Below are 18,427 nucleotides of genomic sequence, written 5' to 3' on the forward strand. Positions count from 1 at the left end.
CCGTGAGACAAGATTAAAATTATCGGTGCCTATCTACTACTAACTAACGTCCTTTCTCTCCGAAAGAGTCTTAAATCCGATCCGAAAATGTACACCGTATTCAGCCTCTTTCTAGCACATGCCACTGAGAACATCATCCAAAAACAAAACAGAGTAATAATTCAAAGGCAAGAAGAGAGAAATATACGGAATGAACACCATATTTCAATTTTCCAAGAGAAATAATTGAATTTATTGCTATCTATTAGATCTCGTCAGGTCCGCCTCGTTCATTAAACGCCACTTCCAGTTTGATGACTGCTGCATGTTCTGAAATTATTTGTTCGTTACGCTCCAATTGCTGTCTTGTCGTACAGTTTTAACGAACTACAGCTCTGATTAGTACCGTTGAAGTTATTCCCTGATGTCTTAACACACGTCTATCATCCAGTCCCTTCATCGTGTCAGTGTTCTGAATATATTCCTTTCTTCACTCACTGTGCGAAGAACCGCCTCGATCCCTATCTTTTCAGTCCATCTAATTTCCAGCGCTCACGTCTCAAACGATTCGATTCCCTTCTGTTACGGTTTTCCCAATGTCCACGATTAATTACCGTACAATGTTGCGCTCCAACTGTACACTCTCAGAAATTCCTTCATCAAATTAAACTACACTTTTGATACTCATAGACTTCTAGTCAGCTTTTCATGTGGTCCTTGCTTCGTTCTTCTGTTTACTCTCTATGCATAGTCTGTACTCACTATACTACTCAATCCATTCAGCAGATCCTGTAATACTGCTTCACTTCCACTACAGATGGCAATGAACCTCTGTCCGCTCCTCCGCCCTCTTTTAGAAAGCTGTCGACAGAATGAGGGTGACTTCATATGCCGAAAGTCGTCGGCCAGCAATGTGACTATTATTCAACTTTTTAGTTCGGTTAAATACTTTTTTATCTTTGTATTAGTATAGGGGTGGAGCGTGGCGGAGAGAGGGCAGAAGTCGCCACTAGAGGTCTGATCACTGTGTCGCCCTGCTCACTGGTCTGGAAAAGTAATTGAAGGAGCAGATACCAGGGGTTCTTCTTTTTATTTATTTATTTGGTTTTGTTTCAATGACCAAGTAAATATCATACTAACTAGGTAAAGAAAACCCTGCAACAGCTGAGCACGGAGACTGTCCAGCTCCTCTTCTGTTATGATGAGGAGTACCGCCCCCTGTGTACACAGGCTGAAAGCGATCTTGAATCGTGGACCTTCGCCATCAGTCTCTTCTCGCATGTGGAATACCCCAACTAACCGGAGGGTCCATGAGCAACGAACCCACATAGTTGGCAAAACAGGACTGGTTTGTCACCCGGCATTATAAGTCCATGTGTTGGTCCAACTGGAAGGACCAATCCCTAGACCATGGTTGTGGGTGCAGACAGCGTGTCCAGTATCACTGCCATACGCTGTTCCGACTACTGAAGAAGAACGGTCTGCCATTGCTCCACAGCATTCAGTTACCTCACTGAAAATGTCCCCAGGAAGAGTTCAGGTCATCATAATGGCGAATCGTGATCAAACCTCATATCAACATCCACTAATAGGAGTCCGAATACGTCTGAAACATCAGATAATGGATAAACATATCGAGGAGCGTGACTGCGGACTGAAGTGCTGTTACGTTTAAACTGTCGTCTAGCGAACAGCAACTGTAGTTACAAATGTCGTTCATCAGAACTATTGTATATATACTGTGTCGACTTTAATGTTGCAACATGAATTGTAATGTAATCAAGGTATATTAAAATTTAAACGGACGCCTGAGATTTGGTACAGGCGCCCAGTCACATAATTATAGACTCTCTTGTTTATCTGTAGGTCAGTTCTTCACCCCCAAATAAAAACATCCGATTCTCTTTAATTAAAATTACTGTCACTACTAATCATCGAAAGATAGTGAGAGGGGACTGATGCTTGCATCTGGTAGAGGCGAGAAAGAAATAGTGTATTCATTTTGCCGATCGAGGTAGCAAATGTCACTAACGCCTTGGCAGTCTTTATCGAACACGAACAATCCCTTTCATTTACCCACACCTCTGACAGTCTCATTATCTACTTAGCAGCCTTGTCCTTACGCGTTTTGTAATTTAAGGACGGTGTTGTCGTTGTGGTCTTCAGTCTGAAGACTAGTTTGATGCAGTTCTCTGTGCTGCTCTACCCTGTGCAAGCCTCTTCATCTCCGAATAACTGCTGCATCCTACATCTTCCTGAAACCGGTTACTGTATGTATCTCTTGTTCTCTAAGATTTTTAACCCCCCACCCCCACATTTCCCTTTCATGTTAAGCTGACGATCCTTGATGTCTTAGAATGCATTCTAGCAACCGATCCCTTCTTCTAGTCAGATTGTGCCACCAACTTTATTTCTTCCCATTTCTGTTAAGTACCGTGTCATTAGTTGCATTGTCTATCCCTGTAATTTTTAGATTTGTCTGTAGCACCACATTTCAAAAGCCTCTAGTCTGTTGTTTCCAAGCTGGTTAGCATTCATGTTTCACTTCCATAGAATACCTCACTCCATACAAATTCTTTCAAAAAAAGAGTTCCTAACACTTCAATCTATATTCGATGTTAAGAAATTTCTCTTCTTCACAAATACTTTTCTTGTCAATTGCCAGTTTACGTTTTCTATCCTTTCTACTTTGACCATCATCAATTATTTTGCTATCCAAGTAGTAACCTCTGGTCCCATTCCACTTAACCAGGTTCAAAAATGGTTCAAGTGGCTCTAAGCACTATGGGACTTAACTTCTGAGGTCATCAGTCCCCTAGAACTTAGAACTACTTAAACCTAACCAACCTAAGGACATCACACACATCCATGCCCGAGGCAGGATTCGAACCTGCGACCGTAGCGGTCGCGTGGTTCCAGGCTGTAGCGCCTAGAGCCGCTCGGCCACCCGGCCGGCACTTAACCAGGTCCCATCTGCTTAGTTTCCTACCTTCTTTGCTTCATCATCATCATCATCATCATCATCATTTAAGACTGATTATGCATTTCAGCGTTCAGTCTGGAGCATAGCCCCCCTTATAAAATTCCTCCATGATCCCCTATTCAGTGCTAACATTGGTGCCTCTTCTGATGTTAAGACTATTACTTCAAAATCATTCTTAACCGAATCCAGGTACCTTCTCCTTGGTCTACCCCGACTCCTCCTACCCTCTACTGCTGAACCCATGAGTCTCTTGGGTAACCTTGCTTATCCCATGCGAGTAACATGACCCCACCATCTAAGCCTGCTCACCCTGACTGCTACATCTATAGAGTTCATTCCCAGTTTTTCTTTGATTTCCTCGTTGTGGACACCCTCCTGCCATTGTTCCCATCTACTAGTACCTCCAATCATCCTAGCTACTTTCATATCCGTAACCTCAACCTTATTGATAAGGTAACCTGAATCCACCCAGTTTTCGCTCCCATACAACAAAGTTGGTCGAAAGATTGAACGGTGCACAGATAACTTAGTCTTGGTACTGACTTCCTTCTTGCAGAAGAGAGTAGATTGTAGCTGAGCGCTCACTGCATTAGCTTTGCTACACCTCGCTTCCAGTTCTTTCACTATGTTGCCATCGTATGAGAATATGCATCCTAAGTACTTGAAACCGTCCACCTCTTCTAACTTTGTTCCTCCTATTTGGCACTCAATCCGTTTATATATCTTTTCCACTGACATTACTTTCGTTTTGGAGATGCTAATCTTCATACCATAGTCCTTACATTTCTGATCTAGCTCTGAAATATTACTTTGCAAACTTTCAATCGAATCTGCCACCACAACTAAGTCATCCGCTTATGCGAGACTGCTTACTTTGTGTTCATATACCTTAATCTCACCCAGCCAGTCTATTGTTTTCAACATATGATCCATAAGTAATATGAACAACAGTGGAGACAGGCTGCAGCCTTGTCTTACCCCTGAAACTACTCTGAACCATGAACTCAATTTACCGTCAACTCTAACTTCTGCCTGGCTATGTATGTAAAGACCTTTAATTGCTTGCAAAAGTTTGCCTCCTATTCCATAATCTCGTAGAACAGACAATAACTTCCTGCTAGGAACCCGGTCATATGCCTTTTCTAGATCTTTAAAGCATAGATACAATTCCCTGTCCACTCGTAACACTTCTCCATTATATGCCGTAAGCTAAAGATCTGGTCCTGACAACCTCTAAGAGGCGTAAACCCACACTGATTTTCATCCAGTTTGTCCTCAAGTAATACTCGCACTTTCCTTTCAATAATACCTGAGAAGATTTTACCCACAACACTGATTAAAGAGATACCTCTGTAGTTGTTACAATCTTTTCTGTTTCCACGTTTAAAGATTGGTGGGATTACTGCTTTCGTCCAGTCTGATGGAACCTGTCCCGACTCCCACGCCATTTCAATTATCCTGTGTAGCCATTTAAGACCTGACATTCGACTGTATTTTATGAGTTCCGACTTAATTTCATCCACCCCACCCGCTTTATTGCACTGCAATCTACTGACCATTTTCTCCACTTCCTCAAATATGATCTTATGTCCATCATCATTCCTATCCCATTGTACATCGAAATCTTAAACATTACTGATCGTATTTTCACCTACATTAAGCAACTCTTCAAAATATTCCCTCCATCTGCCCAAGGTATCAACAGGATTCACCAACAGTTTTCCTGTCCTGTCATTTCCTTGTTACCTCCCTATCGAAGACTGCTAATTAGACCCCAGAATGGTTTTATAGCAGCTTGACCCAAAGTCTCCAACCTGTTTCCAAAGTCTTCCCAAGATTTCTTCTTGGTTGCTGCAATTATCTGTTTGGCTTTGTTTCTTACTTCAACATAACTTTCTCTGTCTACCTGAGTTCTAGTATGTAGCCATTTTTGATACGCCTTCTTTTTCCTTTTACAGGCTGCCTTGATTGTGTCATTCCACCAAGCTGTTTGCTTCATCCTACCTTTACAGACTGCTGTTCCAAGACATTCTTTAGCCACTTCTAGTACTGTGTCCCTGTACCTTGTCCATTCCTTTATTTGCAGTTTCTTCAGTTTTAATGTACTTAATGCTTAATACAGTATGGTTAAGAGCCCGATATTACGCGTTCTTAAGATCAATATCCTGTGGCCAACTCTTTATATTGCCAACTAACAGCCGTAAAGGTCAATGACGCAGAACAAAACGTTCTGTTTTCCGTGTGGGACTCAGCTTTGGAGATTGCAGTAAACATACTCCAGGCCGAAATGAAAGTTTCGAACCTTCGCATTAATTTTCCATTCAAGATCTGAAATGGCCGCTGCTGCCGGGAAAAATTTGCACGATTTAGTCAGTAGACCTGACCGACTTTATATCGGAGAGAGTAGCCGTGAGGAGGGAGAGGTGGCAGTGAGAGGGATGGGAAGAAGTAGGGAAGGAAGGTGGGCTACGTTGACTGGGGAAAGAAGGAGGGAGGGAGGAAACAGAAGAATGTGTGACTGAGAAGGAATGTATGTGAGCGCCGGCGCGCATGTTCGTTGCCGGTCGCGAGAGGTAGGCCCGCGTCCCCGTGTAAAATGGAAATTCCAGCCGGCGAATAATAACGTTATTAAAGCGAAGCTTTTGCAGCCTTTCCAGCCAGATATGGGAAGCACTGCACGTGGCGCCAAAAACTCTGTTTACCGCTGCAGCCACAGCCGCAACCACGCCTGTCCCGCACAATTAAAGGACGCGTATCGGCAGCGCGCATGCGCGAGCGGCTCCAGTCAGCCTGAGGCGCCACTGATAAAATACTTATTTCCACGCCAACATCGGCTTTCGTTCCACTGCTGTTTTTCAACTTTCCGCGATCAAATAAACTCTTCTGTCCACCGGTCATATCTACACAACTGTCAACATTCTACACGTAGTCAAAAGTTAGAAAATATTCAATAAGATTTACAGTCAAACAGAACTATGAACGACGTCGTTTTTCCGTTGTATATTTTTCATTCTCTAGAGTACGAAGAAAATAAGAAAGAAAATATTGTGCCGCAACATGTATCCATTGGTGCAAGACTCATTCGAACCATATCTGCGATTTACGAGGGCTATCCACAAAGTACATTACGTTTTGGATTTAAAAATAAATAAAGTATTGGAAATTTTTTTTGTTATATACAGATGAAAGCCACACTTAAATACTACTTTTCTACAGAGTTATCATTTAAATTAAGGCACTTATCGTAGCGATGGACGAGCTTGGAAATTCCGTCGCCGTAAAATTCTGCCGCCTGCGCCTTCAGCCACATGGTTACCTCTTTTGGGACAGAAAAGGCGTGATTTTTGTGTATTTCCTGGAAAGAGGCGCTACAATAAACTCTCAAAGGTATTGCCAAACTCTGCACAACCTCAGAAGAGCAATACATAACAAGCGCAGGGGAAAGTTGGGCTCAAAGATCTTGCTAATTCACGACAACGCCCGGGCCCACACGGCAAATGCCACTCGTGAAGTTCTCGAGTCTTTTAAGTGGGAGTTGTTTCCTCATCCACCGTACAGTCCCGACCTGGCACCGAGTGACTTCCACTTATTCCCTGCAATGAAGAAGTGGTTGGATGTGCAGCGTTTTGATGACGACGCGTAGCTTCAAGAAGAGGTAACCACGTGGTTGAAGGCGCAGGCGGCCGAATTTTACGACGAAGGAATTTCCAAGCTCGTTCATCGATACGATAAGTGCCTTAATTTAAACGGCAACTATGTAGAAAAGTAGTATTTAAGTGTGACTTTCATCTGTATATAACAAAAAAAAATTTCCAATACTTTATTTATTTTTAATTCCAGAACGTAATATACTTTGTGGATAGCCCTCGTATCTACATCTACATCTATCCGTTAGCCACTTAATGGTATGTGGCGGAGGGTACTTTCGGTACTACTTTCTGACCCCTCCAACCCTGTTCCACTCACGAATAGTCCGTGGGAAGAATGATTGTCGGTAAGCCTATGTATTGGCTCCAATTTCTCGAATTTTCTCCTCGTGGTCTATACGCGTTATGTACTCGTATGTGGGGGGAAGTAATATGTTGTCCGACTCCTCCTGAAAAGTGCTGTCCCGAAATTTCAATAGTAACTTTCTCCTTGATGCACATCGCCTATCTTGTAACGTCTGGCAGTGGAGTTTGTTTAGCATCTCCGTAACGCTCTCTCGCCAGCTAAACGATCCCGTGACGAAACGCGTCGCTCTTAGTTGGATCCTTCTAACTCCTCTATCAGTCCTACCTGATAGGGATCAAGAATCGGATAACAAGCGCCTTATAAGCCACTTCTTTCGTGGAGTAACATTTCCTTAAAATTCTTCCGATGAATCTGAGTCTGGTGTCTGCTTTTCCCTACATCTGTTTTACGTGGTAATTCCACCTAAGGTCGCTCTGGATAGTTACGCCTAGATATTTTACGGCCGACGCTGTCTCCAGCTGTTTGTCATCAATAGTGTGGCTGTACAGTAGTGGATTTATTTTCCTATGTATGGACAATATGTTACTTTTATTAACGTTCAGGGTCAACTGCCAGAGTCTGCACCATTCATCAGTTCTCTGCAGGTCGTTCTGCAAATTCTATCTTCTGCCGTTGCTACTTTGGAATAAACAACTGGATACTCTGCGAATATCCCTAAAGATCATCCGCTGCTTTCTACTAGATCATTTATATGTATTGTAAACAGCAACGGTCCTATCACATTTCCCTGTGGTACTCCGGATATTACCTTTACATATTTATGTTTTTCCGTTAAGAGCGACGTGTTGAGTTCTATCTGCAATAAAGTCTTGAAGCTGCTCCGAAACTCCGTAAGCTCGTATTTTTTTCATTAAACTTCAATGCGGGACTGTGTCAAATGCCTTACTTAAATCAAGGAATGTGGCATCAACCTGATCGCCGTTGTCCAGTGCGCTGTGGATATCATGGAGGGACACAGCAAGCTGAGTTTCGCAGGACTCTGTCTGCGGAATCCATGTTGATTTTTATAGAGGAGATGTTCATTTTCCATCAATGTCACAGTTCTTGAGCATAAAACGTGTTCCATAATTCTACAACAGATTGCCGTCGACGATATAGATGTGGATCTGTCTTACGGGCGTTCTTAAAAATGGGAATGACCTGCGCTTTTTTCCAGTCGTTAGGTACCTTTCGTTGCTCAAGCGATCTACGACAAATTACTGCTAGAGAAGGAGCAAGCTCTTTCGCATAATCTTTATAGAATCTTATAGGTATCACATCTAGTCCTAAAGCCTTTCCATTACTAAGCGACTGTAACTGCTTTCCAATTCTGCGATCGGTTATCTCAATATCTGCCATGTCAACGTTCTCACAACGATTGAAAGGAGGGACAGTGACACTGTCTTCCTTGGTGAAACAACTTCAGAAGACCGAATTCAGTATTTCGGCCTTCTCTCTGTTATCTTCGGTTTCGTTGCCGGTGTGGTCGCTGAGAGAACGAATAGATGCTTTTGAGCCACTTTCTGATTTTACATACGACCAAAATCTCTCAGAGTTTTACTTAGGTAGGTTGACAACGTCTTACTTTCGAAATCTTTGAACGCTTCTCTCATTGCTCTCCTTACGCTCATTTTCGCATTGTTCAGCTTTTGTTTGTCTTCTCTTGAATCTGAGATGAAGTGCTCTTTGTTTACGTAGCGCCTTTCTAACACGGCTATTAAACCATGGTGGATCTTTCCCATCCTTTAAACCCTTACTGGAACACACTTGCGTAGGGCATATTGAACGATGCATTTGAATTTTTTCCAGTTGTTCTCTATAGCTTCGTCCTCATCACCGAATATTTGGTTCTGACTGCTGAGATATTCTGAAATTTGTATCCTGTCACCCTTGCTGAGCAAATATATCTTCCTACCTTTCTTAACATTCCTTGTAGGACCCCTCGTCATTTAATGTCACAGTCTTATGATCACTGATACCTTCCTCTACGTTAACTGATTCCGTAAGTTCAGGTCTGTTTGTTGCCAGGAGGTCTAAGACGTTACCCTCACGAGCTGGTTCTCTAACTATCCACTCAAGGTAATTTTCTGACAAGACATCCACAGCAGTGCCACACGATTTCCTGTCTCTGGCGCCAGTTTTGATGGCATAACACTCCCAATCTATACCTGGCAAGCTGAAGTCACAACGGCATGATCAGGAAAATTACTAATGATATTCTGCAAGCTCTGTCTGAAGCGCTCTACAACTACAGATCCTGACCTGGGTGGTCTATAAAAGCATCCGATCACTATTTTTGACCTTACTTTGATACTCAGTTTCACCCTGATTAATTCACTTTCGGAATCCGTGATAAGCTCGCTAGAGGAAGAACTGTAGAAATTCCAAACAGCCGGTATTTTGAACACACTGCATTTTATCTCACTGCTTTGTAAAAAACATCTGCTTCATGGCATAAACATTGAATTCCTTATATATTTAGTTGGAATTAGTACGCAATTAGCCAAATTCCCGTTTAAATTGTAAGAGAGAATTTGTATATCACTAGTTGAGTACTCAGCGTTGACCAAGTATGTACACTGGTCAGCCAGAACGTTATGACCACCGGCCTGTTATCAATATAAACCCGACCAGGTGACAGCAGCCTCACCTGGCTATGATGACTGCCAGTCAGACACACGCATGGTAGTGACCATGTTGTCCGAGTGTAGAATGGACCGAGGACAGATTGTGATGGCCCAGAGGCTCGACACGAGCATTTCGGAAACTGCACTGCTTGTCGGATGTTCGAGGAGTGCTGTGGTGGGTGTCTTGAACACGTGATGAAACCACGTCCAGACTTCGGGGAAAGGCCGCAACTCATTACAAATGTCGGACGTCACAGGGTGGGCAGACTGGTAAAACAAGACAGCGGCGAACTGTGGAGGAAGTAACATCAGACTTTAATGCTGTGCTGAGTACAAGTGTGTCTGAACACACAGTGCACCGAACACTCCAAACGATTGGCATCCGCCGACTACGACACCCACGTATGTGTCAATGTTAACGTCACAACATCAGCAACTACAACTGAAAAGAGGACGTGACCTTTGGCACTGGACATTGGCTCAGTGTCAGAGCGTTGGGTAGTCTGATGAATCTCGATACCTTCTTCATCATGCCGATGGGAGGGCGCGAATCCGTTGTCTTCCAGTGAAACATGCTGGCGGCGGCTCCATTATGCTCTGGGAATTATTCACGTCAGCATCCACGGGTCCAGTGGAGCTCGTGCAAGTCGCTATGACGACCAATGAGTATCGTACACTGGTTGCAGACCTTCATGACGATCATGTTTGCCTACAGCAGTGGGATTTTTCAACAAGATAACACCCTATGTCACAAGACCAGGAGTCTGATGGAGTGAGTCGCGGAGCGCAGTGATGAGTCCCAATTGATGTGCTGGTCCCCCAGCTTGCCAGGACTGAAGCCATTCAGTCACATCCAGGATGTGAATGTGGCGTCAGAGCCCATTGCACCCTCCCAGGAAGTTACGGGATTTAGGCGACTTGTGTCTGCAGATGTAGGGCCACTCCCTCCACCGAAGTTCCAAAGCCTCGCTGATTCCATGTCACGATGCGTCGTCACTGTTATCTGTGCCAAAGGTGGACATACTGGGGGTTATAATGTTCTGGCTCATCTTCTATTACACCATCTCGTCTTTCCTCCTTCCCTCTCTCTCTCTCACTCTCTCTGTATCTCTCTCTCTCTCTCTCTCTCCATATTCACTTTCACCTCCTGCCCATCTCCTCAACCCCCTCTGTCCACCATCCCTATCCCCTGCTCTCTGTTTACCTCCTCCTGCCCCTGTCTCTGTTCAACTCCTCCCCCCCCCCCCCCTTATCTCTGCCAAACTGGTCCTCCCCCATCTGTCCATCTCATCCTCCCACCTCTGTCCATCTCCTCTTCTCCCTCTATTTCCACCATCTCCCCCCTCTCCTTGTGAATCTCCTTCTTCCCTCTCTCTCTGTGCAGCTCCTCCTCCCTCGCTCTGTCCATCTCATCCCCTGCCCCTCTCCCTATCCATCTCCTCCTCTCCCCTCTCTCCTTATATTTCCCCTTCCTCTTCCTCAGTCTGTCTCCTCCTCCTCCTTCCAGGGAATATCTCCTTCCTTCCCCCTCGCTGTCCGTCAATTTTCTCCACCCCATTCTCTCTCCAACCACCATGCTCACTCCAATAGGTGGCTCCTGGTTCTTACCTCTACAATACATCACATGTGAAAATTTTTCACACATCTCGGTGTTTGTGAACTCATACCTCCTGAAATAAGTATCGTACAATCATGTAATTCTTCTGGTACATTTAACGATGTTAATGAATCCTGTCCGCAAAATGTGTCGCTAATACAGTTATTGATAAAGAAGTGATAAATTAAAACGTCATCTGTTATATGAGAGAATTACTCCGTCAACAGTGAAAATGTAGTAATGTTTTTGTCGTCAGCGAGAAAAAGTCTTGTAAAGATTTGAAATTATACGCTAAGTTTGTTGCAAGTTCTTAAGTGCTCTCTTTCTCAAATACCAGATTATGCACGTTCAAGTGTCATGTGCTTCACTGCATTTTCACTCCCAATCCTACCCCCTTTGATAGGTGGGTGGTTATTACACCACAGTGGTTCTTTCCTGACAGCGGTATGTGTACCGCGTTTGGTTGAAACTGGTCCACTGGTTTAGGAGGAGATGTGGAACATACATACATACATGCATATAAACATATGTGAGTATATACATATATATATATATTTCCATTTTTATGATTTGTATCGATTTATTTATTTATTATACACAAGCTACCTTGAATCTAATGGGGGTTATGTTTCCACATAGCTACAGAAAGTTGTATACAACTTAATTAATATTCGCATCAAGATTTTTAATGGAATTTAAATATTTTCAGTAATTGGTGAAATGAAATACAAATGATGTAGTAAATCCGTAAAATAATAAATAAAAAGTAAAACATCTAAAACCCTTAAATGATGATTCTACATATGTTAATCATCTACACTACCATCACAGCAAATTGCTTGTTGGCAGTTTCTAATTTTAACCACTGGGACACATCAGGCTTAAGGAAGATATACCCTTCAGAAAATACCTGTTGACCAATTCTTCATCCACGTCTTTTCCTGCCATTACTTAGTTCCACACGAGTGAGTCCCCGATTGCTCGGGACATCATGCTAAATCTCTAGAGCACAGAATTCTAGGAAAGCCATACTACCCCCAAACAATTTCGATCGCACCCCGCGTCAGTCCTGAGATGCTGTCACAAGGGAACTAGCGCCATCATCCACAGTCCCAGTGAAATCAACTAGTGGGACGCAACGGATCCACCACACCCTGCTCTTGATGGAAGCTTTCCTAAGACATCTGAAAGTTCCAGTTCGTAGTAAAGCTTCTGACAGAGCTCCCACGTTGTTTGTCACATACCCACTGTTTCTGATCGTCTGTAAAGCAATTAATTCCGGCGTCAGTGATTCCTCTGTTATATTCACTGCACTCACAGTATTCTCTTCAATATTATCACGTAAAATCGGATTTTCTCTTGCAGTGCCTTTATTTGCTAAATATTTTCGTCTTCCAGACGCCTTACTTGCTGCTTTGTTCACTGGCTGCTATTTGTCTTTGCCGCTAATAATGTCACTCGGTGTACCGATCCCTGTCACTTGCCTCTGCAAATCTTCTTAGATGGGACACTCTAGAACGACGTGGTGTGGCTTACTATTTTGTACTTTGTTGCGATATGACCCAGTCTCCTTGCATTCACGCGCATTCCATAATTTTAGATTTAATTTAATTGTTATTTCCAAATATGTAACTTCTCTCACGTTATGAAGCTTCCCTCTGCGAAGCCAGAAGGGAGAACCGGTGTATCTGACAGTATTTTCTACTAGGTAGCCTAGTAGTAAAGTGCCGCCACTGGTGTTGTCGCAAAGGCTGCTGTGAGTCTCAGCAACACATCCTCCGCGTACGGCGTAGGTGTGACTTACATCGATTATATCTCAGTTTGTATACGTAGGCACTGGCTTCAAATCCTGCGATAAGGGTAGTCGTAAGAGAGTAATCTATTGCGATCTTACACTGTTAACATAAAAATTTCCTGGCTGTGAAACTGTAAGATGACTGACTGGTAGCAATGCCTTTACAGACGAACTAAAGCAATGCTACTGCAGGCGTGGCCGAAACGTCTGCTTCATTCGGCCAGTTATTTTACATGCCGCTGGTCTACATCCAAAAAACGTGTTTGTTATTCTGTCTGCATTCTTACTATAGAAAGAAGTGCAGTAAACCTCAAACTATGTATTTTCATAAAAGTTTACACAAGAACACGCCCAGTTGTGTAAAATGATGAAGCAAATAAGCAATAGTCTCACACGAATTAAGTTTTTTTTTCATTTTTTTTTTTTTTTTTACACTGGTGGAGGAAAGAGTGCTACAGTTTAACGCCATCGACGGTGAGGGTATCAGAGAGTGGTTTATGGAAAGAAAATGGTTGTGTCCTTTTCAAAGGAACCATTCCGTTTGTCTGCCTTAAACATTTCAGGCAAACCATACAACATTTAGATCTGGATGGCTGGACGGAGATCTGAAGCACCACGTCCTCGCGATAACCAGTCCTGCATCTTACCACGGCTCCACCTTTCTTTTGTACAAGAATACAACATATATGTTCGTTATCACGAAAACGCACTTACGGTCTAAGATACGTGCTGGATAGGAGGTAGATCCGGCAATCGGGCTGACCAGGAGAGTCAAGAAACGTCTTGAACAGAACTGTGAGCAACGTGAGACGTACGTCAACTCCATTTTCCTCTTGGGAGGACCCATCTGGTTGACGTAGTAACGGTGCCATAAATGTGTTGATGGTCTTCCCGAAATATCGTGCATTGTTCAGTACTCGCAAAAGGAACACCAGAGGTCATGTGGGCTCATACCAAATTTTTCAGATTTGGTCTTGGATGTCACTGCCTGATCAACGCTACACTAGTCCGGTGGTCATCAACAATCGGCAAGCATTAATTTTTTTTAGATATTCGTTTTGCTTATCCCATCTTTCAGTCCAAAAGCATAGGCAGCTGTATCATGATTAGGGCTGACGGAGATTCCCTTGCTAGAAACCTAGGACGAAGCAGAATATTTTCTGATAACCCTGGATGCAAAACTGGTTATTACGAGCTCTAGTCTCCCGCCTTAGGAAAGGCTATTCTTCTGATGAAGAGGTCTAAGTATGTATGCTGCTGTCGAAATCTAGAACCTATAACACGATCATGTGCACCTTTTTAAGATTCTTCTGTAGCACCACATCTCGAATGCTTCGATTCTCTTCTGTTCCGGATTTCGCACAATCTGTGATTCATTAACATACAGTGCTCTGCTCAAACGTACGTCCTTGATCCTCAAATTGAGGCCTATGTTTGATACCAGTAGACTTCTCTCAGGCAAGTATGCACATTTTGGCTAAGCTGGTCTGCTTTGTATGTCTTCCTTGCTCCGCCAGTCTTGGGTTATTTTGCTGCCTACAAAACAGAATTCCCTATTTTAACTACGGCGTGATCACCAGTTCTAATGTTAAGTTTCTCTCTGTTCTCATTTCTGCTACTTCTCATTACTTTCGTCTTTCTTCGATTTACTCACAGTCCTTCTTCTGTACTTGTTAGTTCATTCCATTCAACAGATCCTGTAATTCTTCTTCAGTTTTACTGAAGATGGCAATGTCATCTATAAATGTTATCATTGATATCCTTTCACCTTGAATTTTTATCACGCTTTTGAACTTTTATTTTCTTTATGGCTTCTTCGATGTGTACGTAGGGACGAAAGACTTCATCCCTGTTTTACACCAATTTTATTCCGAGCACTTCAATCTTTGTTTTCCATTTCTTCTGTTTCGTCCTGGTTCTTGTACTGATCCTATATTACCCGTACCGTCTTCCCTATAGATCATCTCCTGTTTTCCTCAGAATTTTGAACATCTTGCACCATTTCACGTCGTAGGTCGCTTTTTTCAGGTCCTCTTCTTCTTCCACTTCATTTACTCCCAATGTATGTGGACTGACCATTAGCATTCCATTTTTTTTATTTTCTAGCTTCTCTACCAAGTTTAAACTTCGGACATTCCATCCAACGACGCGTAGAGCGCTACATTTCGTTAGTTATTCAACGTTTTTCTCTGGTCACCTCCTTCCTCCCCTGGCAGTCCCCTCCAGGAGATCCGAAGGCGGATTAGTTCGGAATCTTTTTCCACTGACGATATCATCGTAACACTTTTCAATTACAGGCCACATGTCCTGTGGATAAACAGCATGTGTTTGTAATACAGTGCTTTGCATTCACTTCTGCGTTCTCACGCCGTTGATCATTGCTGATTCTTTTCCCTTTTAGGGGCAGTTCCCAACGCCAAGGGCAAGAGAGTTCCCTGAACCTCTTCTCGCTCCTCCGCCCTCTTTGGCGAGGCCTTTGTCTGACTTAAGAGTGTCTTCTTATGCTGGATGTCTTCTGTTGCCATCCCTGACTTTTTTTCAAAATTTAAGCAGTAGCGGGTTTCGAACCCGGGGCTGAGAAGGTTTTTACTACGCAAAGACGCTAATCCTAGAGCACTTGGTAAGCTTTAGGAACCGAAAAGGCAGTTATGACACTTTGCTTCGTACTGGAAGCAAGACCTACACAAAAACCGAAACTTTATAGGATTTTTCGACCTAGAAAAAGCGTTCGAGAATGTAACATGGTGCAGGATGTTCGAAATTCTCATGAAGGTGGTGTATGGAAAGACAGGATACATAGTATGTACAAAAACCAAAAGTGATCAATAGTAATGGAAGACCCAGAATGAAGTGCTACAGTTAAGAAAGGCGGAAGACACTAATTCAACCTTTCGTCGTTAGTGTTCACTCTGTACACCGAAAAAGCAACGAGGGAAATAAAAGAAATACTCATAATTGGGATAACATTTAAAAGTGGAAGGATATCCTCGGTAAAAGTGAAGAAGAGTTACAGGACTTGTTGCATGGAATGCAATGTCTAATGAGTAAAGAATAAGGACTGAGGGTAAACAGAAGAAAAAGGAGCACTGGAAATGAGTTTAGCGAAAAATTTAACATCAGAATTTGTGACCAAGAAGTACTTGAAGATAAGGTATTCTGTTACCTTGGAACCAAAATAATACAGGATAAGCGAATTAACAACCACACTAGCAAAGGCGAAGAATGCTTTTCTACCCAAAAGCATATAATATTCACTTAGTTTGAGGAATAAATTTGTGAGAATTCACATTTGGAGCACAGTATTAAATGTATGTGAATCTGGGCTGTGGTACAACCGGAAAAGAAGAGAATGGAAGCATTTGAGATGAGGCGCTACCTAAAGACAGCAAGTATGGAAATGTCTAACATTTATTGTCAACAACTGAGACGCAGTCCAAGAACAACGACCAGGAAGACTGCGCGGATTGATACTATTCCACAGCAACGCCCGCTCGCATTCTGCTAGACTGAGAAAAAGCACTACACAGGAATAGGGTTGGAAGTCATCCCACACCCACCGTATTCACTTGCCCTCTCAGATGTTCACCTTTTCCGCTCTCTGTGGAACAATCTTCAAGGAACTTCCTTCTCGGACGAAATTGTGCCCCGAACGTGGCTTGGACGAGTACTTTGCCTCAAAACCACGTGATTTCTACAATCGCAGACTCGTAAAGTAACGACAGCGTTGGCAGACTGTTGTAGAAAGTGAAGGAGAACATATTCATGATGGCTAGAGTGTCAGTTATGTGTATCTATTGTGTTTATCTAACTTATGGAAAAAGGCTACGAAATTATGCGCCAAACTAGTGGTCGGGAGCGGATGGATATTCAAGCGGCGCCGCGAGGGCACGTGATCTGGGTAGCAAAACAGTGCCCCGCCGACAGCGCCCTCTGCTGCGACAGCCACCCTGCCTGTTGGCGAAGTTGGCACCCCAGACACTGTGGAGGCGACGTGTAAATCCGTGGGTTGGTTCAAATGGCTCTGAGCACTATGGGACTCAACTGCTGTGGTCATCAGTCCCCGAGAACTAAGAACTATTTAAACCTAACTAACCTAAGGACATCACGCACATCCATGCCCGAGGCAGGATTCGAACCTGCGACCGTAGCAGCAGCGCGGCTCCGGACTGGAGCGCCTAGAACTGCACGTCCACCGCGGCCGGCAAATCCGTGGGAAACAGCTCAGGGGGTACAAGGAAAATACACTACTGGCCATTACATTTGTTACACCAAGAAGAAATGCATATGATAATCAGGTATTCATTGGACAAATATATTATACTATAACTCACATGTGATTACATTTTCACGCAATTTGGGTGCATAGATCCTGAGAAATCAGTACCCAGAACAACCACCTCTGGCCGTAATAACGGCCTTGATACGCCTGGGCATTGAGTCAAACAGAGCTTGGATGGCGTGTACAGGTACAGCTGCCCATGCAGCTTCTACACGATACCACAGTTCATCAAGAGTAGTGACTGGCGTATTGTGACGAGCCAGTTGCTCGGCCACCACTGACCAGACGTTTTCAATTGGTGAGAGATCTGGAGAATGTGCTGGCAGAGCAGCAGTCGAACATTTTCTGTATCCAGAAAGGCCCGTACAGGATCTGCAACATGTGGTCGTCCATTATCCTGCTGAAATGTAGGGTTTCAAGGGGGTCGAATGAAGGGTAGAGCCACGGGTCATAACACGTCTGAAATGTAACGTCCACTGTTTCAAGTCCCGTCAATTGGAACAAGAGGTGACCGAGACGTGTAACCAGTGGCAACCAATACCATCACGACGGGTCATACGCCAGTACGACGATGAGGAATACACGCTTCCAATGTGTGTTCACTGCCATGTCGCCAAACACGGATGCGACCATCATGATGCTATAAACAGAACCTGGATTCACCCGAAAAAATGACATTTTGCCATTCGTGCATCAAGGTTCGTCGTTGAGTACACCATCGCAAGCGCTCCAGTCCGTGATGCAGCGTCAAGGGTAACCGCAGCCACGCTCTCCGAGCTTATAGTCCATGCTGCTGCAAACGTCGTCGAACTGTTTGTCCAGATGGTTGTTGTCTTGCAAACTTCCCCATGTGGTGACTCTGGGATCGAGACGTGGGTGCACGATCCGTTACAGCCATGCGGATAAGATGCCTGTCATCTCGACTGCTAGTGATACGCGGCCGTTAGGATCCTGCACGGCGTTCCGTATTACCCTCCTGAACCCACCGATTCCATATTCTGCTAACAGTCACTGTATCTCGACTAACGCGAGCAGCAATGTCGCTATACGATAAACCGCAGTCGCGATAGGCTACAATCCGACCTTTATCAAAGTCGGAAACATGATGGTACACATTTCTCCTCCTTGCACGAGGCATCACAACAACGTTTCACCAGGCAACGCCGGACAACTA

This window comes from Schistocerca piceifrons, chromosome 2 (assembly GCF_021461385.2).
Source record: "Schistocerca piceifrons isolate TAMUIC-IGC-003096 chromosome 2, iqSchPice1.1, whole genome shotgun sequence".
NCBI lineage: Eukaryota > Metazoa > Arthropoda > Insecta > Orthoptera > Acrididae > Schistocerca > Schistocerca piceifrons.